A 23036-nucleotide genomic window follows, 5' to 3' on the forward strand; every position below is an offset into this window, starting at 1 on the left:
TTGCAAACAATCAGCTTGACCGTACATTTGGTTTCAGGTATAAATGAAGTCTGTAGATGTTCCAAGAGTGTTCAAAGAGGCTTAAAAGAGGTTGCAGGGCACATAGCGGTGTTTTTGCAATAATGACATTACAGTAGGAGCCGAAGGACTTTAAACTAAAATTACCATTACTGAACTTTTCATAAATGTGTTAAAAACGTAAAGAACCTGGTAGTAAGACACCCTCAGCAGCAGCTTCCAAGGGCATCTTTATGGTAGGGCCAGATCACTTTAAGGCCAATAGCCTCTAAAGGGCGCACGTGCCGCCACCTGCTTGATACATGCATGTGCTAGCTACACTCTTCCACGCTAGAAGCGTGAGGCTGCATGTACCCAGTCGGCAGGTGCGTACTAAAGAACAGGATTTGCGGTGAAGTGTTGTGGTTAGTCTGGTTTAGGGTTTACTCAACTGACCAGATTCCACTTCAATCTCCTGCCAACACTTGCAAAACAACTTAATTTCTCTAATATACATGCTGAGACTTTAAACTTACTGAGTTTCAGATGACTGCATGTAAGTTGTATGACAACTTGCATGTCCTCTCCTAAAATCTGTGCCTGTCCCCTTCACTCCATCCCTCCCTTGTACATAGTTCCAACTAGCATTTCTACTTCTAAGCAAACCGCATAATCAGAAGTGTGCATACATTTTTTATGCTGATGATGTATTAACATCAATGGCAGCTTGAACAGTACACAGCATCAAATTGGACTGCTAAAGGGACACAGAAAGAAACAAGTCATGAAAGGAACAGTCCTTGCTGTTGCTGTATGTGGAACTGCACGTGGACCTATACATTTTTTGTCTAGAATCTTTATGCAGAGAACCTTGAAGCTAGGGTCTGTCAATATTACCACCGTTTTCTTACACAGTGGTTTGAATGTGAATTACTCTTGAAGCTCTAGATGTAGACCACAGTCATATTTACATATATTAACAGAGAAATCTGCCGTCAAATTATATGTTTCTATCTAGTAGTGCCTGAAGATCAGGCACATCACCGTGCTTCACATACACATATAAGCATCATATGAAAAAAATATTAAATAAGCATTACTAAATGTCACTTCATAATGTCGTGCTATAGGTCAGCCTTTGCTTGATTGTCAGGCATTTATAATTGTGAAATAGCCGTGCATTTAGGCATTTAAGATTTTCTGTTCTCACCACTTCAGTTAACTTGCACTTTCCGTCAAGCCTTCTGTTTCCTTAAAGCCAAACTGTTGATGTCACAGATTCCTTAGAACTACCTTGTGTTTTTTTAAATCAGTGTAATCATATTGGAAATCTCACCTCATGGAAGCTGGGGTCAGAAGCAGCCTATGGGAAGGGCAGTATATTTTAATCAATTTCTTATCCCAAAGTCCAGTTTCTTATCCTCACCCCCTAGAAACATAACAATTGGGCAGATACATACATCCCTTGCATTGACAAAAGATCACTGTAAATCTTTGTTTTATGGTAGTTCTGGGTTTTCCCTTCTTCAAATGAATTATGCATTATGCAGATCCTGACCAAAAAGAAGTTGAGATACCTGGGAACTATTCTGAGCGCTCCCTCTTCTGGGGTAGAGAGATAACAGGGCTAGCTATGCTTAGGAGCAATGTTAAGGTTTTTTAAGTGGGAATGGGCATGTTCAAGCACTGCTTCTCTGCCTGGACAAAGAAGAAAGGGACTCAGATACCCGGAGAACTGGGGCTTCCCCAAGAGACTCTGGATATACCCAGAGGGTGCCCGGGTATGCATTAGGTGTTTTTTTTTTAAATATATGTTGCTTATTTTAATCTCTAAACACTCTAGCATATAGAAAGCTAAAATGTTTTACATATAGAACTGTGAACCGATGGATTTGGGAAAAGTGATATGTCTACTTTAGTATTAATTTAATGCAATTGAAATAGTGCATGACCATCCCATGACCATATTAGTCCCTTTAATTTAAGCCTCAGTGCTTTACCGTGTCTCAATGTATATAGGCATATTTGGTATATTTTGCTTTCTGTTTTTATTCTTACCTTTTCATATACACTCCACCCTATCTGTTTGGTCATATGGGTGCCAAGTATTTCAAGGACTTACATGAACAACTATTATGAAAAGTCCCCTCACTCGATACCCTACTATTTCATCATTCATACTGCTTCTGGAGAGTAGTGTCTGACAGCTCTTCAGGAAAACATTAAATTAATTCTAAGCGATGGAATGGGGCCATGCAGAATTCTTCATGAAAGCATTTTCACTGATCCTTCACTGATTTGTTCTCTCAAGGACCATTTTTTTATTTTTTTAACCATTTTGATTGCAGAAAGCCTGCATGTACCAGTAGCGCATTCCCTCATAATAATAACGTTCCCCTCCAGCAGTACATGGGTTAAAGGGCCTCTGATTTTTCTTTTCTTGTCAGCAGCAACTAGACATTAATCATTCAGGTATTGGTAAGAGATGATACTGCTCACGGCTTCCAGACTCTAAGCTACCAAAATGCTTCATCTGCACAAGAGGCTTAAAGAGAACCAGGAGATATATGGTTGGGCTTACAATTTAAAGAAAATAAATAGAAGTTTTCTAGAAAAATTAATTGCAGCTTGCATTCTACTTTGTTTAAATCTGCTTATTATTATTATCTACTTTTTTGTAATGTAATTGATTCCTTGAACGTACCAAATTAAAACAGTGATTTCTTAGTTATCCACCCCCACCATTTTTAAATAAGTTGAGGGCTCACTGTGCTCTGTTTGAGATATGTGTAGGCTTAGAAGGCATAAGGTCATTTATTATGGAGTCTTGAACATGAATACACTTGGAGTCCCTTAATATAAATGTTAATACTGAGGTGCATTAAGGCTTGTCTATAGGGTGGTGTAATAGTGCAAAGTGATAGAATCTGAGTAATTAACTGGAACAATAAATTGGCCACCATTGCGATGTCACCATTTCAGCACTTTGTACCACAATTGCTCTTTATACCTAATCTCTGTGCACACGTCTCTTATAGCAGTCAGCAATTTGTCCCCGCATGCAGCTAGCTGTGCTACTTTGTGCCTATTGCAATAGCCATAGCGGTGCCATTGTAAGCGGTGTGTTTTAGGGGTGCCATGGTAAGCAAAGTAGTTGGACCTGATAAAAATACAATGCACATCTACCTAAACCCTAAACATTTTCTGTGTGTTGCACTCATTCTATGCATCTGCCTTGCTTTTATGTTCTTTTTTTGTTTAGTTTTATTCTTTAATAATCTGAGGTGCCAGATTATGTGGTCCTTGTGCATAGGGACACCTGGTATGGCCTTGGCCTTAGCTTCACCACTCGGGCTTTTGGGTTAATTTTGTGGGACTGGGCCGCCCTTAGACTAGTGGGCTCATGCCATGGACCTGCAGTGCTGCTAGTAATAGTAAGTAGAATGTGTTTGTGTAAAAGTAGTAGAAGAATACATTTAAAAGAATAGTAATGTATTTTAGTTAAATAGTTACATTTATTAGAAGATTATCTACCTTTTCTACAGGCAGTATTGTGTCTTGTATGCTGAATAACACTGTAAGACATTCATAACCACCACACACTCTGAACTTTTAGAAAAGAGGGACATGAGGGAGGAAAGAGGGAGGACATTTGGGTCTAAAGCAGGGACTGTCCGTTTAGAGAACAGAGACTTCAATGGGTATGAATTAATTAAAGCTGATGAAAGAGGCACCAATGTTTTTGAAGTAGAACTGGCTGTGAGAAAGAAGTATCTGAGATAAGTGCTTAAAAAAGCTTTACCTGCATGGGGAATGGCATATGTGGCAATGACTGTCTTGGCTAACTGAACTACTTCAAAGTGATAACCACTTCCAGACTGAGTGAGGCAGATCTGTTTTACAGACAGAGACCTAAAGTGAATCGAGATCGTAATTACCATCATATACAGCATCAACTTAAATGCACAACTATGCAATCCACCACTTAAGATTCATAAATGCAGTGATTTGCATAATATGCTTTATTTGAGTGGCGTTAGTGCTCTTGTATTAAAATTACTAGTTTTAAATATAGCAGGATACTTTTCCATACATTAAGTTCTGTGTTTGCTTCAGGCTACATGATGAGATGGAGAATCAGTCGCATTCTGATTTGAAGGTTTGAAAATTAATTAGAGAATGCATGTTTTCTTCTGGATCTTCCCAAAGCCACATGAGAAAAAGCTTATCGAGCAAAATATGCTGTACGCCTCCGAGCGTAATCCTCAGAAGCTGACCTCAGATGTGATTAACTTTTGATGGCAGTTGCAAGGTTTTAGTGCGTTTTATCTTTTTCATAGGATCAGCAAAAGTTGATCTTTTAAATGATGTGACACTGAAACGTCGGAAACTCTATCTTGCACTTCGTTGCCCATTTATAGCAGTTATTTGTCAACTGGCAAGTTACTTTCCTATTGTGTTGAGGTTCACACATCACTCACACTGAAGAATCTACACCAGGTTTAGGTATGCTACAATAGAACTTCCAGTGGATATCTTTCCTAAATTGTTGCGGTCAACAGCAATCTCCAGTACGCCTACCTTATGCCTCTTATTATGAATATGCCTTCAACTAAATCAACTCTATAACTATCAAGTTAGCAGTGACATTCATTGTTTGGAACCAATATACTGGTAGTTCTGCAGCAAACATGTCTATAAATTCAATTGTGTGAATAAAATACATTATTCTTTTGAAACGTACATAAACTGATAGGTCAGAAACCCTAAGTATGTCCCCTAAAAGGGCCAAAAGCGGTGTAGGGATTTATGGCATTGACATTACTTAGTGCTCTCGGAAGCATAAAATGCACATGCATTTTTCCTGTTCAAAAGTATAAATTTGTTGAGTCCCCCAGAGGTCATGAGTATTTTTCGTAGCTAATCCAACCGCCGTATTCCTTAAGCCTAGAAAATGAAGGTGAAAGGGTCCATCAAAGTGGATCAATTGGATCTTTGCAGTTCCTAGCACGCTTGCAGACAAAAAAAATACAACTGAGAATATTTTCTCTTAATCTACAAAATATTTGCATTACTATGTGCTAACTCATGCCTCTTTTGTCAGGACATAGTCATGTGGCTCAATGACGTTTGTAATCTTAACTGCGACTTGCTTGTAACAACAAAATTCCTTAACCTTCCCACTGTAACATAACTTGTTTTAGAGAGAAAATCAGTGCATTGTGATTAACCTAATCTGCATAGTATGATAGAAACAATCTTCCCAATTTACATAGCATAAAAGGATGGTGACAGGCTCCAGGCACGTTGAAACAGCCTCCTCCGGTACCACTATTCCTGTAGGCACTTAAATAATGGGGATTCTGATTTTATAACAGTTGGGCTCTGCTCTATTCTGGGAATCAGAAGAATATTCAGATTCAACAGTCATCTGTGCTCTTATAAGCAGCATTTTCTAACTAGGCATTGAGGGGAACAGGTCAGAAGGAATGTTGCTCATTGTCTAATCATTAAAGATGGCTGTTTCAATGTCTGCTTTTAAGACGCAGGAACTGAAGCTGTAAATTGCTGGTCATAGGGGAAATGAGATAGATCCGCTCTCTATGTGCCACTGAAGATGACTGATTTTTAACGGGCTCTGATTAAATGCTTTAAATGCCGAAAAAATGTCTGCCCTCTGCCGTGTAATAACTTTCATTATTAATGCAGCTTGTTAAAGGACAAGCAGAATAGAAAAGAAGGGTTGAACTGGGAGCAGAGGAATTAGATTTTAGATAAAAGCATGACTTCAAATTTGGGATTACAGAAGAATTCCGAATAGAAGACATATTTGAATAGAAATCTATCTGAATGAATAGAAAACCTTTAACTTATACGGCTGCGCGGTAATGATGTCTACTGTAATAAAGTCATTTAGAAAGTGGCACATTTGCTTGTAGTAAATGTTGTCCACAACTGAAATCTTAGCTGAAAATCAGATCACTTTTCTTTTTGTATATGCAACTGGCACAAAACTGGGTTTAGCTACTTGTGCAGCATAGACACTTTTATGACCCAGGGTGACAACGTATTTTTAGCAATGTTTAAAATTGTTTTAAAAGTGCATTTTTTTTTTTGTTTCCACAATCCCATGTGTATTAATAATAATAATTGTGTTTTAAAATCTCTTTCCTTACTTAGAACAAAAAGAAGACTGAGCAGCTCAGTTTCACCTCCTCCAAAGAAAAGAAAAAAGAAGAAATCTAGCCACAAAAGGAGCCGGTGAGTTTATTTTGGATACTTCTCCCAATGTTTCCCGTGTGTCTCAGACTAACCTGCTGGGCCAGGAGCCACTGGGACATTCTGAAGATAAATTGACAACATTTAAAAGCTATTGCGGCTGCACTGCAATGCAGCAGTCTGCCTCTTTGTAATTAGTTTTGGAGAAGAAGGAAAAGACACAATCTCTGGACATGAATACATAGTGACTGGGAATGTCAGTCAATAAATAGCCTTGAATATAGATCCTGACTAGCAATGTAAAGCTAGAGATTAAGCACAGTGTATATTCTCGTCATACATTACTAAAAGATACAATATCATATTCCTTTACAAATCTCCAAAGGAACCTTTGACAGCATAAAAGCATATTAAAAAGTTATTATTGAGTCACCTTGTCTAGAGGTAATTGATGAGATCTTTCTGTGACCCAATCATGTATGATGTATGCAGATTTTTTTCAGTATTACATTACAGTAGACCTTTTTGGCAGTCTGGTTATTTATAACGTTTGTTGAACTGCCATTCTTGGCATGCATCGTGTCCAAATCAGGCACTGAGCCTGTACATAAAGGTTATAAAGCTAAAGTAATAGGTTGTTCCATGGGCAGAATGTTCTGTCGAATCACACCACCGCATTCGTAACATGGGCAGAATGTGAAATGATTTCACTATAGCCACCTTGTCTGCCTTGATGTTGCTCCAATGTCCTGGCACGGGCATTTGAAAGTTGGAAAGCACAGTGGAAAAAACAAATAGAACATCATTCACGTTTTGCTGCAAATAAAAGCATTACTCCCTCCACGGGTCAGGGATAGAGGAAGGATGCGGCCCAATTCATTTCCAAACATCTCCAGAGGAATGTTCATACTTTTAATCCCTAGCCGGTACCTCCCATAGGATATATTCCCAAGTGTCATTTCTTCAGTGTTGTGACATGAAAAGAAATAATAAAATGTAGGGGGTGTATCTCACTTTTGTGAAATACTGTACGTATGTTTAGTCCCAGTCTTCTGGGTGAGATACTTACCAAAAGTCTATTATTTGCCCTCTTGCTGTAATTTGGAGATGTGGTCCTTATCCGCGCAGAGCCCTGAGCAAGGGCAGTAAAGAGCTATAGAAAGTAGCCTGTGAGTTGTCTTGCTTTTTGTTTCTGAATTCCGATGTGTGCGGAGCTGCAGAACCTTGTCTCTTCAGGCTTACAAATTCCTCCCAAACAGCTATTTCATTTTCTGAACACATGGCTTAAATTATTCATGACCAATGCTCAGACATGCACCAAAACACATAGCAGATTTATATATCTAGTGAATGTAAAACTCACATTATTTATCTGTGAGCAGGATGTATCAGCTTGCACATGAGAAACCATTCAACTGGCGTTGAGTCTGGTCAGTTGAGTTAACCCTTAACTTGACTGCCCACTCAACCTCTTAGTAAATAGACATAGATATCCATGTCCACCCACATTATGGGACTACGAGTAGTTTTCTAGTAGCATATATCATAATACATATGTATGTAACTTTAAAAAAAAAAAAATAGATTTTGATGTCATCTACACCCTTGTTCTATATTTGATGGAGTAGACGACAGCTCAACAAGGCTTTTGTAAATATTGCATTTTTATTCTACAATCCTCTATTTACTTTGAATTTCAGATAACACAATGTTTTACAAATCCTGGTAATTTTCAGTCAGTCAAATAACATACTTTTGATACAGAATATGACACAGAACTAGCTTACATTCTATAATTTGTGTTTTAAACTCAATTTGCATTTGCATCCAAATAAATAACCTTACTAAGTAGATACTTCTGTTATATCCTATGTCCAGCCTATACCTAAGGTAATTACATAAAGTCATATTAAAGCAATGTTTTATATATATATATATATGTATGTATATATATATATATATATATATATATATATATATATATAGTAATCTGTATTAAAGAGATCTGCAATTTCCACAATGGAGCTAATATAAAATTATAAATGATATTATTATAAATTGGCAGTTACTCTCCAATAGATGAACCCAGCACCGTTCCAAGTTAATTTGGTTTATTAAAGTACTTCTGCAGCTGTTCATCCCAGTTCTGGCAAACAATATTAAACTGCGGAATTTATCAGACTGAGCAATGTTAAGCTTCATTGCACTATCCTTATTGTCTCTGGTGAAAAATATATCCTGCGAAGCTGTAATGCAGGGCATGAGCTCATCCTGCAGGGGCTACAGTCCACTGGACACAGAAAAGAAGCTTCTGGAAAATAACTGGATTTCCAAAGGCTTGCGTAAGCATAGTAGAGGGAAACCAGTCTTGTTAATATGCAGACACAAGCTAAACCTTGCTTTTTCGGAAGGATCATAACTCATGTCTCACACAGGCTCATTATGAAATGTCAAGTGCAAAAGAAGAAAAAACCAAAAATCTCACGTGTGTGATAATAACAAAATAAATACTTCCCTCAAGATAGCAGCTTCCAAAACCACTCTTCCTCAAGGTGTATATACAACCAGACAACACAATACGGAGCGCATATACATGAGGGAAAGAAAAATAAAATACAATAGTGTAATATGTAAAAATCACAAAATAAATTATAAAAATAAGAACCACTCACAAGTGAACTGAGTGTAATGAGCTCATCAACAATCCCATGTTAGAATCTTGAGTGCTGCAAATGAAAGTAGACCAAAATGGTGCAATATCTTCGATAGTCGGATATGAAGAAAACGAAAATGCACTTACAATTGCGGTGGCACCACTCAGAAAGAATAGTGCATGTGCGTGTGAATAAAATAGAGTTAAACCAAATATTTTCCAATATTTGGTTTAACTCTATTTTATTCACACGCACATGCACTATTCTTTCTGAGTGGTGCCACCGCAATTGTAAGTGCATTTTCGTTTTCTTCATATCCGACTATCGAAGATATTGCACCATTTTGGTCTACTTTCATTTGCAGCACTCAAGATTCTAACATGGGATTGTTGATGAGCTCATTACACTCAGGTCACTTGTGAGTGGTTCTTATTTTTATAATTTATTTTGTGATTTTTACATATTACACTATTGTATTTTATTTTTCTTTCCCTCATGTATATGCGCTCCGTATTGTGTTGTCTCATTATGAAATGTCACCTGTGACCAAAACAAAGGATGTAACCATTGCAAACTAATTTATCCTTATCATGTTTTCAGGTTTTGTTTTTTTAATATAGCATTTTTATTGGAAATACAATGAAATATTATTCAAATCGCAATCTCAAACCACTATATTCAAAACTCCTGAGGAAAACTGTAGCACATTTAAAAAACTAAAATAGCAGAATGACAAATCCCACCTTAAAATATACAATTTATTGGTTTGTCTTTTATAGCCTTTAGAGCTAACAAAATAAAACTTGTGTACGTGTTCTGAATAAATTACTACAAAGAATGCTACTATGCACAACAGTTATGGTGTCTATTGGATAGATGGCCATCAGTGAAGCAGCTTCATAGAACTGATACTAACCGATTTTAAGACATTTGATCCTTTTTAGTACTTTATGGTACATTTAAGTGGGCTTGTTGTTTATTTATATAGCAATGTTATGAGTACTCTAGACTTTAGAGCACTCTTTGAGATGTAATGCTTCAAAGCGGTCTATTCACTAAAAGGGCTGGGTTGAGTTAATCCAACCGACCAAATTGAGTTGAAGTTTCATGGCCTCTCATGCTGACACTTGCAAAATGCCTGGTATATTCTGTGATATATATCAAAGTTCCATAGTTGCCACTTGCCAGCAAGGTCAGGTGAGCTGGATGACAATTCACATCTCCTCACTAAAAAACAGAGCCCTCATGTGGAATATTTTAGAGTAATATGCAGCAACAGGCTAGATACACACAGCCACACGCTACGAAAATATAGCAGTGCGGCTTCCTCCTAGTTACAGGTTATTTTATTAGCCATTGTCCTTAAGGTGCTAGGCTTGACTTTAATTCCTAGGCTATCTCTTGTGCGTACAAATAAAAGTTGGTAATAATTGTTATGAAAGTATTTGCTTGCCTCTACCATTCTACTGGAAGACATTTCAAGTATCCTATTGATATATAGGAGCTTATTAGTATCTATGCATTGTTGAATGCATAGATATTATGGGCAACATAAATTTGACATGAGTACATATCATACAAGGCATGGGCATACATAGGATATTTGGCACCCAGGGCGGAAACTATATTTGGCACCCTCTGCCCCCCACTTTAATTTAAAATGTAAAAACACTTTCACTCATTCTTACTCGTGCTCTCACACTCTCACTGACATTTGCTCACTCTCTTATTCACACTTACACTCTCACTCATTCTGTCTCAATGTCTACTTACATTCTCCACTGACTGCTTGTGTGTCTCTGTCTTTGTCTGGTTTCCAGCAGCTCTTCTTCTTCTGTTGTCTTTTCTCCTGACTTTTGTCTTTGTCTTCTCGTCCCTGGTATCGGCTCTGCTGACCAGTCCTCACAGAGACTTTCCTCAAAAGGGTGGAGCTTCAGTGCACACCCTCACCTGGAGGGAGACTCTGTCCTCGTGGTGTGTGCCGTGGCTCTGCCCTTTTGTGAAAATACTCCGGTGAAGCCTGGTCAATGGAACTGATATGGGTGAGAAGTGGAAGAAGAAAGACAGAAGAAGAAGAGGCAAGAAAAGAAACTGAGCTGCAGGAAAGGACACGAAAGCTGTCAGCGGAGAAGGTAGGGAAACATTATGAAATAGGGAATTTCCAGGAGTCTTGGTAACTCAGTGTGTCAGTGTGGCATCCTCTGATATGTGGCACCCGGGGTGGACCCCCCCCAAGTACACCACTGAGACAATGAATTGTTTTATGAACCAAGAGAATCATGCATAGGAACAGTCTGTGAAGAACGTATTAAAGACTGAAGAGTGAAGGAAAGTGATCTCGTTAAAGCTCATCGTAGCTCGGAGACCAGTTTCTAAGGCATGCCCTATGCATTTTGTTTCCCCCAGAAAAATTAGACTGTAATTTCAAAAGTCTCAAGAGAAAGATCATGCTGAATTGACACCAGATGGACCGATGCTCGCATTATCCTAAATGATTTAGGCCTTTTTCTTTCTTGACCTTCAACAATGGCCACTGTGGACATCTGATGTACAATTTATATGCTTTATTTCCTCCATGAATAGATTTCTTTCTGTGCACAGGCACATTTTAGGGAGAGTTTTACAGTTTTGTACTGGACATGCTATTGTTTGTGTTAAAGATGTTGATGACGTGGTTACTGCATTTCCTTTCTGCCCTTCAACTTCAGTTGCCACTCAAATTTAATATTACATATTAATATTATATATATGCAAAACATTTCAGAAAACCTCATGGGTATTTGATAAAAGATTCAATACAAATCTAATCAAGTCAATACAAAGACTTCTGACTATATTAAGTTTTTGAGAATCCCAGTGTGACTCTGTGCAGTGTCCTTATGTGCTTTCCCAGATTTGTCTCACACAAATAGTCACATGTATGCTTACTCTGTTACAATACTTGTTTTATTGTCTGTGTCCCTGGTTTGATGCAGTGAAGCATTTGTGTGCCAGTTCTGAGACCATCATATTTATTCCTGGTATTTACCCATCCATTCCATAAGCTACATCTTTGTACCCTTGACATGATTTTTTATTAGGAGACTCTGGGTTACTTATGACCTATGATCGTATTTTGATTGCCCCAACCTTTTTTTTATTGTGTCCGCTCCTTCGCTATATTGCCATAGTTTTCCTAGTTCTCATGGTCACACAGTACCAGGGGCTCAATATGTAGTGAAAAAGAACTGTGGTTGGTGGATCCAGTCAATAGTCACTCTCCTTACAGAAAGCTGTATCCTTGATAATTTTACACTTTGTGGCCTTCCATTGCCTGAGAGTGGGTAGACCATTCCATTGGCATTGTAAAATTGTTATCCCTGATACCAAAGCATAGGAAAACTGGAGCATGCGCAACCCATGCACCAATAATAATTTTTTAGCCATCCATTTCAGGTGGTGTGGGGACAGGGGCAATTTACACAACCACGACTCACTTTATATTGAAATATTTTGCTTATGATCAACTCTTGAGACACCATTTCCATTGGTCAAAGCAATCAGATTTTGTGCCTCAAGGCATCCCAGTTTTCCTCTAGTAGGATAGTATGTCTTCTCATAATAATAATATTGCATAGCTGCAGTGCATAGCAACAGTCCAGCAACAGCACCTGTGGGCAGTACCTTACTATGATGACAAACATTGCCAACATAAAGTGAATGGTGTTACACAATGATGCAATATTGAGTCAGACAGTTGGTAGATCTCTTAAAAGTAAATGTACAAGCATGATAATGCCTTAACTTTGTATTATTTTGTATTAATTTGTCTTTGATGTAGCTAGCTGCATTAAGGATTCGTGGGAAACCATATCATGTGTATCTTTCTGTTTTTCTTACAGTACTTGAAGGAACACTATAATTTATTAAATATAGAAAGCACTTTTTATATGTCTTTTGTGTTTCTAGCTGTGATAGTTCATCACCTGTGCGGAAAGAGAAGAAGAAAAAGAGTAGCAAAAAGCACAAAAGAGACAGGTAATATTAATTACTTTCTTTTTACTAGTTAAAGATTGTAGGGGCCATATGTAATATAAATCATTAGGGAACTGGGTAACACAAGTAACACATTCAGGATATTGTGAAATACTACTAAAAATAAACCCGTATTTAATAAGTCTGCGTGAACATTGCTTCACACCTTTGGTTCTAAACTTTAATGAAATTGTTACAGAAGAAAAAAAAATATTCTTTACTATATATATATATATATATATATATATATATATATATATATATATATATACTATATTTTGTATTTTTTCCTCTATGGTCAATATGTAGGAAAGTTTGGTTATGAAACAAGAAGGTTGAGTTTAGGACTAGGTTTACTGGTAGCAATGTAATTCGAAATAATCTCTTTACCATATGAACCATATATATGGTCTCCTTACCATATGAACCAAGAACAAATTACTAATGGTGCATCTAATAACTAATAATTTGAACACACATATTCGATTTACTTATGAGAGGTATGACATACAGTACATTGAGGGGGATCAATCTTCCTTTGTTACTTGTAATTAAGACCTTACATTTATTACTAATGTTCTTCATAACCTTTTATTTGGCAGCTTATTCTGTTATCGTTGGTATTCTCAGTCTGGTCTATTTAGTTAAAGTCAATGTTGTAATTGTGTAGTTTTCATGTTCAATAAAGCCACAACACTTAAACATAACTCGACTCGCATTAACTTGACATAAAATTGCAGCAGACTGTAATGGCTACTGGCTGTGCTACGGTGTGTATAAATATTTATATACATGGTCACCCGTTAAGGATATAATTCCTTAACTGGTATAATTAAGTATAATCTCATATTTTATAAATCTTTTACATGTTAGGCCTGTGTAAAGCATAGTTAACTCAACTCACTGATCTAACTATGAAAGTATTATGGAAAGCAAGCTCATCTCTTCTTGTAGGGTAAACTGTCGAGAAAGGGACTTCCTAATACAAATACTAGTAAATAAACACTATTCATTACATTTTATGACATTACATTTGTATGTTAAGAAAATGGTGAAAAAACTAAAAGAGAAAGATAAATTCTTAGACAATTTGTGTTTTTTAGATCAAATTCGGGGTCCAGAAAGAAACGGAGACACAGGTGAGAAAGTCTTAAAGTCTTCTAATTGTTAAATATTGTAACAAAGTGATACAAAGTATCTTCCCAGCAGTATTTAATCCATGGAACATCCAGGAATTGAATCCATGGAACATCCAGGAAACTGAATACACTTTAAAAAAGTTGGAAGACAAATTAATGTCAAAAATGTATACAATTATTTAGATAATACTTTATTAATAAACATTTATGTGGATATATTCAGTAAGAAGGCCTCTGTATGCCATTGCTTGTTTTGTTTTATTACCCAGAACAATATGCCCTTTACAAATAATGAAGGGGTTGTACAATTGCATGCCTAGCTGCTTATTTTATGGCGCCAAGGTCATTGATGGCTTTATTGCCTATAGTTTATAGTACTTACTAGACACCGCTACTGAAAGAGAAGGCAGAACTGATACATCTGTAAAACAATAGTCTACAAAGGAAAATTGAGGAGACAAATAACAGAGGGGATGATCACAAGGATAAGAGAAAATTACATCTAATTGGAAAATAGGACACCTGTGTAGAGAAAAAGATTGCTGTAGTAATTTTTAAGATTGCACAAAAAAATACAAAATAAGCTGTTAACTGACTAGCCATTTTGCTGTCAAGTGTTTTCATCATCGCCACTACACAAGAATCCCTCCATGATTCTCATACAGGTTTGTCTGGCGCTCTTAATAATCACTAAACCGATGGGAATCCACTATACTTATATATAATCTAAGAAATATCAAACATAAATCATAAATGTATTGGGCATTCATGAAAAAAGCCTCGGCGTCCACTAGTGTGAATGCCAGATTTATATTGTAATCTGAGTCTTATATATTGTATAGCACGGAAGGGAATTGGATGCAGCTGATGCTCCCAGATGTTAATGTTTTAGATTCACTGGGACAGCAATAATACAGGGGTGTTCGAACGTACTGAAACGCAATAACTAGGCAGCTTTTATAACCAACAACTAATAATTCATCAGCAACATCAGCCAATTCCCACCCTCCTTTTTTCCCCGATTCCCTTAAAACACACGTCGTTGGCCATTATTCTTTTTGCGTTACTGGCAACATTCTTTTTTTTCACTTCGAAAATCAGTTTTACTCGAAAAGTCATCATTTCACTCCTAGCAGTTTATATTCAAGGGTCATTGAATATATTCTTGTTATATCAGGATGTAATTGATGCCTTTTTAACTCCTTGCATTATTTTACTAAGCAACTGATTAAACAGTATAGAACGGTATATAGAGTGTTAAGGTAAATAAACATATTAAATAACAGCAATTAAGTTTACGGCTATTCAGTTTGAATTAGTTTCACAGGGTAATAATGAGTATGTGAAAATAGTGTCTCTCTTCCCTGTAAGAGAATCCATGTAAAATACAAAAGATTAAAAATACATTTTGAAAAAATCCTTAAAAAGCATAGATTGCTAAGAAATTTTTTATATGTTTTTTTTTCTTCTTCCAAGAAAAGGAGTGCAACCTTGATCACTATTTCAATATACTATAGTATTGGTAGTAAGAACCAAAAAAAATGTATTGTGTAAAGTGCAGGAAAGGAGGCTATTAACTCCAAACTACCAAAGCCTATTGAATTGTATAGAGTACTGGTATAATGGGGAGCCTGAGCACCCAGCAGCGTGATTTGTCCTGTGTAATGCAGCCACCTTACCAGACCTGACTTTCTATGCCTAGGTTTTGTCCTAAGGCAGAATATGCCACCATCCATATTTTTGAGGCACAAGTGCCAACTGCTGTGGTCCTCTATGAAGTGCCTGAGACACATTCCGTGTGAACTTGTACACTGATGTGTTACAAATAAAAAGAGCAAGTGAGTAGCAACCCTACCAAAATGAAAAACATCAGATAGCACTTGGTAACTTAATCCCTTAATCAGGGATACGTAACAGTTTCATGACCAATGACATACCAGGTACAGCATGAAAAGATGTCCCTAGAGGACCAATGACATACCTGGTACATCATCGGTAAAAAGTGACCCCATGCAGGGCTGATGCAAGGATTTTTTGCACCCTAGTTAAAACTTTGTTTTGCTGCCCCACCCCTTCTTCCCCTGCCTATTTGTGCCCTGCCCTTGGGACAGGGTCATGTGAGTAGATCCTACAAATGTCACACATCCCCGCACCCTTTCCTTCACTGTGCTGTACCCCTACCCCCCATGTAGTTCAGGTATCAAATCGAAAAATCCCAAACAAACTTGGCATTGAAGGTATAGATCAAACAAATAATGCATGGAAACCCTAAACTTCAGGCATAGAACACAGGTTGCACACCCCAGACTCCAGTCCTGGCACTCAGATTGCACAAATATGATTTGCCACAGCACCCAGATTGCACAAATAGGACTTCCCCAGCACCCAAATTCCACAAATAAGACTTGCCACATCATCCAGCTTGCACAAATAGGACTAACTGCAGCACCCAGATTCCACAAATAGGACTAACTGCAGCACCCAGATTGTACAAATAAGACTTTCTGCAGCACCCAGTTTCCACAAATCTGACTTCCTCAGCACCCAGATTGTACGAATAGGATTTGCTGCAGCACCTGGTGTTGGAAAAGTCCAATTTTTGCAATCTGGGTACTGCAGTAAGTCCTACTTGTGGAATCTAGATGCTGTGGCAAGTCCTATTTGCACAATCTGGGTGCTGCAGCAAGATTACACACATAGGACTTGCCGCAGAACCTTCAAGAAATAAACTATGTTTGTGCTGTTCAATAGGAAAGAAAATAATGTGCTCAAATCCTCTCTGCTGAAAAGTGAAATCTAGTGTTTGTTATTTTAATGTGCCTTTCATGCATATAGATCATACAAATATTGGTCTCTTTTATACAGTATAGGGTAGGAATAAAATGCTGGTAGTAGTTTTGTTTCTGATTTTCTGTACACATTTTGTGATAATTCTCAAATTTTTGTCTAACGCTTCCAGGTTGAATTCAATAGGTAATGTAAAGGCTGTTAGATTAATGGACCCTCTTTTTCTTCTTCTCTCAATAATACATTTGATTTGGAAAATGGCTATTGTTCATAGCAATATTTCTGCAAAAGTAATTTATAATCAATGCAAGTAAACCTTGAGAGTGATTATTACTATACCTGGAAACTTCCTGAGCATATGGGGTCCTCAATATAGATGCTAGGAGGAGATGTGATCTGAGATGTGATGCATTTAAAGTTGATAATATACAAAACTGACAATAACACTAAAACATGTTAAGACATATGTGTAGGGAAGTAGAAGAGGGCTCTGACAAGCTATTTAGAGGTTAAAAGCGATGTGCGGAATGTGAGAATGATTTTGTTATAGCGGAAGTCATGTGGAGAAATCAGTGGTGTGAATATCTCGAAGGTGGAGAGAATAGATTGCTTGTTTTCATAATGCAGTTTGTGGGTATTAAAAGAGTAGATTGTATGCATCTCTGAATTGGTTGGTTTTTATGGAGCGTTAAAGGTTAATATGAATAGCTGTATGATAGAATGAGGTAGAAAAATCCACAGATTAGGTATAGTATAGGCACAATCTATGATACACAAGTGGGAAAGGGACAGTTTGAAGACTAAAGTTGAGGGTAGAGCGAAGGGCGTATTTGGAGATGAGAGGAGGGCAGGTAGGGAGGTAGGGATGTTTGGAAGATGAGGTAAAAGTGTGTTAGTTGTAGAGGGTCATGGTCACAAATATTTCTGTTGATTTGTGGAAGTCTTTCAAGAGGATAGTGGGCTACAGCAAGGGTAAAGGGTTGTTGTCAGACAAAGAGAAGTAGATGTTTAAGAATCGGGAGGTCATATGCGTGGTGAGTGGAGAGAAGAGATGGATGGAGCAAATTTCAAATGATAAAAAGTGAAAGGATATTGGTGCTAAACACTGAAAAGTACACTGAGGCAAGAAAATGATACCATGGTATAGGCCAAATAAGAAAGAGCAACAGGAGTAGTAGTTACAGAAGATGAGAGTGCAGTAATTTCAGAGAGGAAGCGCTCACAGCAGTGAGCTTATTGCAGATTGAGTGTTCACCGAAGGACACAAGAGAAAAAGGTACTCAGGTAACAATGAATTAGTTTGAGGTGTCACAACAATGTAAGAAACGGAACAAGTAAAAATTGGGGCACCAGGTTTATGTTTAATGTTGGATGAACATAGAAGAAGAAGTAGCATGTGTGATAAGAGGTGGGATTGGAGGTAGTTCAGATGTTCTGCCTTTGTGTGAGCTTGATAAGCAGTAGTGAAGTTTTTTTTAAGGTAGGAGAGAAGTTCTTGTCATTTTGACCTCGGGCGAGGAGAGAAGAGAAGGTGAGATGTGAACTCCAGTGGAATTTTTATGTCCACTGGGGTTGACCCTGCTAAAGCATTGTAGGACTATGGAGATAGAATTATACAATTCAAGGGAATTCACAGTTCTACTCAAATTCAGTTACAAACTGGTATATTAAAGACAACAGTCAACAAACTTTGATTTTTTTATAAAAAGCTCTGGTAACATTTACATTTCAATGTTTCTGATTAAATAACGTATCGGGAAATTATTTTTATTTGGTACTAAATGCAGTTGTGTTTTGCATGAATTAAATGAATCATTTCCATTTTATCTAGTTAGAGGTTATATGAGCCATAAACTAACATGAAATATGAAATGCAATGCTTAGCCTTACTATCTGGGATACTCGTTATATCAGAAATACCTTTTTATTTACTATTTCTTTTGCAGATCCAAAAGCCCAAGGAACAAAAGGAGAGACAAAAATAAAGACAGAAAAAGGTATTGATACTGCTAAATTGAAAACTTATAAGTAAGCTAAACTAAATTCAGCATTAGAAACCCCAACCCTGGTACTGTTGAATGTCCAAACACTTCACAGAAATAATTCCTTAATCAGCTTAGTCAACTAAAATTTGCCTTTGTTCATGGGACACAAGATTAAATAGAATGAAATCACAGGTCTAATGTTTTTTAGATGGGAGTGAACTCTCATCAACGGTAGAGGAGCACTATCCTGAGCAGAACTGGCTCAGACTCTTCATTTCCTTTAATATCTGAGTCCTTCATATGGACACGTTCAACAGCTGGCTCAACAAGCCACGTCAGGTTGCTTGCTTAGCTTGTGGTGAACCATTGCTAAGATGGAGAGCTTCATAGCTTGCCTAGAAGGTGTTAATGCCAGTAGCACAGACAGGCCACTGCTGGGCTTAGTACTGATCCCTACTGCAATTAGGTAAAGGACTGGATGAACAAGGACATAGGTTACTCCACTAATCTCTGTGACTGGCACTTTGACACAATATAGTTATTGCTATTTTATCTAGACGGGTGCGTCATCAAAATTTCCATCACAATTTATGCCTTTTTCATTGTGCAAATCTGACAGGTCTAACAGTGTTTCAACAGCACGCAGAATCCACACACATAGCAGCTGTAGTTCCCGTAGCGCATCACTTTCAACTGACTACAGCAGCGTCAAGTCACCAAGCAGGTAGGCATGTGTGCCTTTTAAGAATAAGTCAAAACAACTCAGTTTTGCCAATATCAACACGTTTCCTGAGCTTTTTACTTCTAGCAAACATTAATTGCACAACCATTTTACAACAATTTTATGCAATTTCACAACAGCATAGAATAACTTTTTTTTCACAGAACAGAAAGAACAGTTACACCTCTTTCAAGTTAAACATATAGACTGGCTAGTGCATGTTCATGCCTAATGAAATATGGGTGTTCTATAACAAGAATCAATACATTCTTTTGTTTTTTGTAATCATACACTTATCAGCCATAACATTATGACTACTGATATATGAGATATGTGAGATATATTAGGTAGCAAGTGAACATTTCATCATCAAACTTTATGTGTTAGAAGCAGGAAAATATTGAAAGCGTAAGGATCTGAGTGACTTTGACAAGGACTTTGTGATGGCTAGATGACTCGGTGAGAGCATCTCCAAAACTGCAGCTCTTGTAGGGTGGTCCAAAGAAGCAAAACCGGTGAAACAGCAACAGGGTCATGGGCGGCCAAGGCTCATTGATGCAAACGCTGCATGGTAAAATCCAACAGGCGAACTATTGTAGCTGAAAAAGTTAATGCTGGTTCTGATAGAAAGGTGTCAAAGCACACAGTGCATCACGGTGTGTATGGGGCTGTGTAGCCGCAGAACAGTCAGGGTGCCCGTGCTGACCTCTGTCTACTGCTGAAAGTGCCTACAATGGGCATGTGAGCATAAGAACAGGACCACAGTGCAATGGAAGCAGGTAACCTGGTCTGATGAATCACGTTTTCTTTTACGTGGATGGCTGGGTGCGTGTGTGCGTCACTTAGCTGGAGAACACATGGCACCAGGATGCATGCATAGAGGCCCCACCTCGTATCTTAATAGGATTTAAAGGATTTGCTGCATATCTTGGTGCCAGAAACCACAGCACACCTTCAGAGCTCTAGTGGAGTCCATACCTTGACGGGCCAGGGCTGTTTTTGGCAACAAAAGGGGGGATCTACACAATATTAGGCAGGTGGTCATAATGTTATGGCTGATCGGTATATATGAAGAGTGCATTGTAGATATGCCTGTGTGTGCATTTGAATGCAATATGACTATTTACTTATTTCTGTTTCATAGACAAAGTCCCAAACATAGACAGGATGACCGTAAGCCCTCTAGCCACCAATCAAGTCGTAGTCGGTCTTCTTCCTGCACTGGCCACAGCCGATCTGCCACCCCACACCAGAATGGGCACAAGAGTGGCACTCATAACGGGCACCACAGCCAAGGACATGGCACTCTTCTAGAAAAACATTTGGATGTAAGCACACTTTCATTGTTTTTTTTTAATTTAAAATGAATATCTATTTTCCTGTTCCTCACTTTGTACTCAAAGGCACAGTGTCTCCAAAGCAGAAAACTCCAATATATCAGAAGTTTTATTAGAGTGTGCAATTTATTTTACCAGCAATAAAAATCTGGTTAGTGTTGCTATCCAGTAAGATACCCTTCTTCTGCTAGAATGTACTTGTCTGTCTAAGATGACAGTATGTGGTTGTTTGTTGCGTTCCTTCAAACTCAAAATCATTTATCTTAACAGTACACTACAAAGGGCTTTCACACCTGAATGGAAAAAAACGTAGTGTTTACAGACCTTGTAGTTGTCAGAGTATGATGGTCTGTGAAAAGGGCTAGTAACCATGTCCATCAGCCAAATAAAGATTTGAAGGAGCACTGGTAAAACCAACAAAAGAAAAGGAACATTAAGAATATTTAATAGCACTTCTTCATTTTTTTCTATTTAAGAAATGTAGTGCTTTGCCCTAACACATCTGTAGCTCCAAAGGGAGAAATAACATTTAAAAAGTATATTTAGTATCTAAAACATATTAAGCAGTGGTTTAAAGGCTAGTTATCAACCCTCTTTTCTATCCAAATATCTGTATGCTACTTGTCCTGAGAAATGCCAGTCTATTAGTATGCGGTAAATCATACTACTCACCTGCGATGTTCCAGTACAATGGCGCATCTCCTGGAAATGTGACCATGTTCTCATCCAGGAATGTGTTCCTTGTCTCTGTACTAGAGAAACTTGCTTAATCAAAATAACACGATTATTATGTTCATGTGGGTGACATAAGTCCTCTCCTAGGTATTTGAAATACAGTGTTGCTGTTTGTGTACTCAAAATTATTATTGGACATAGCATTATCTTTATGTACAAAAAGTTAAATTCAAGCTGAGTTACCATTTTGGGGTCTATAATACATCCATGGTATTTGTATTAGGTAATAGGTCGTAGTTGTTATACATTGTCTCTGCTTTGTGAGTCTTTCTCAGTTCTTATATCAACGTTGAGTATTTATTCATATTTTCATCAGGACATGGGGAATACAGTTACAATTGTCAAAGCAAGACATCGTATATAAGATATCTGTATGAAAGAGTATAAAAATAGTCATTAATGTATTATTGACTTAAATAACAATATGCCTTGCACTGATCCAAGTATTCCTGTCACTTAGCAATGGATGGTGTTTCATAGTGTAGCCATACTCACAAACTACTACTTCACAAACATTTCTTCTTCCATCATGGCTGCATCACCTGCTGGTACTGAGGGGCATGTAGACAGTGAAAGAGGACTCCTTTGTGGAGAGGTCTATGCCAGTGGCTTCACAGACTACCTCATACTCAGATATGGGGGGCATAATAATTATTATAATTATCATTTTAGAAATACATCTATAACACTAAGAATTACTTTAGCAAATATATGTATGTTAAACATTCATTGACACTTGAACATGCAGTAAATAAAACATATGAGTCATTTGAATTTAAACTTCATTCATATTACACTAATAATTAGTAACATAACCATTTATTGGCACAAAAAGTGAAACAATATTACTATCATCCCACATAACACAATTATATGTTACGATATGTTATAATTATAGAAACTAGATCACAAATCTAGGGGAAAATGCACAATGCTAATGGAGAAATTAAGTTAATTTAAAAATAAAAATAAAAACTTACATAGAAGACAATATAAATGATAAAGTATTTATAAAAATGATCCAAATAAGAATAAACATTTAGCAGGTTATAAGAGGTAAAGAAATGGTTACGCTAATAAATACAATATGTCAGAGAAAAAGTGAAAATATCAGCAAATATAGGGCTGATTGCTCTTTTGCTCTGAAGCTTCATATTTTTTATTTTAATGGGTTTAATTTCTGGTAATTTTGTTTAGATTTTCTTTTTAATGTTTTATTTTAATTCCCTCTTAGCACTGTGCATTTGTATTTGATTGATACAATCTTATTTGATGTATATATATGTATTGAGGCCTCTCGTAACACTTAAGAGATGCTAATCAAAGCTTATATAGGTTTCATTAATGTGCGACTCCATAACTGATCTTTAGACACATGGCATTATCTGATAAACACTATATTTCTTGTTGCTTGTCGCCTTATCATGACTGTACAAGACAAATTTGTA

General features: G+C 37.3%; 1 pseudogene; it reads left to right on the forward strand.

Moving 5' to 3' along the window:
* LOC149301002 (uncharacterized) overlaps nt 1-23036 on the forward strand; it is a 92142-nt pseudogene that overhangs the window by 52942 nt on the left and 16164 nt on the right.

The sequence above is a fragment of the Sceloporus occidentalis genome, unplaced genomic scaffold, assembly GCF_023333645.1.
Source record: "Sceloporus occidentalis isolate IW3139 unplaced genomic scaffold, rSceOcc1.0.p SCAF_22, whole genome shotgun sequence".
Classification (NCBI taxonomy): Eukaryota; Metazoa; Chordata; class Lepidosauria; order Squamata; family Phrynosomatidae; genus Sceloporus; species Sceloporus occidentalis.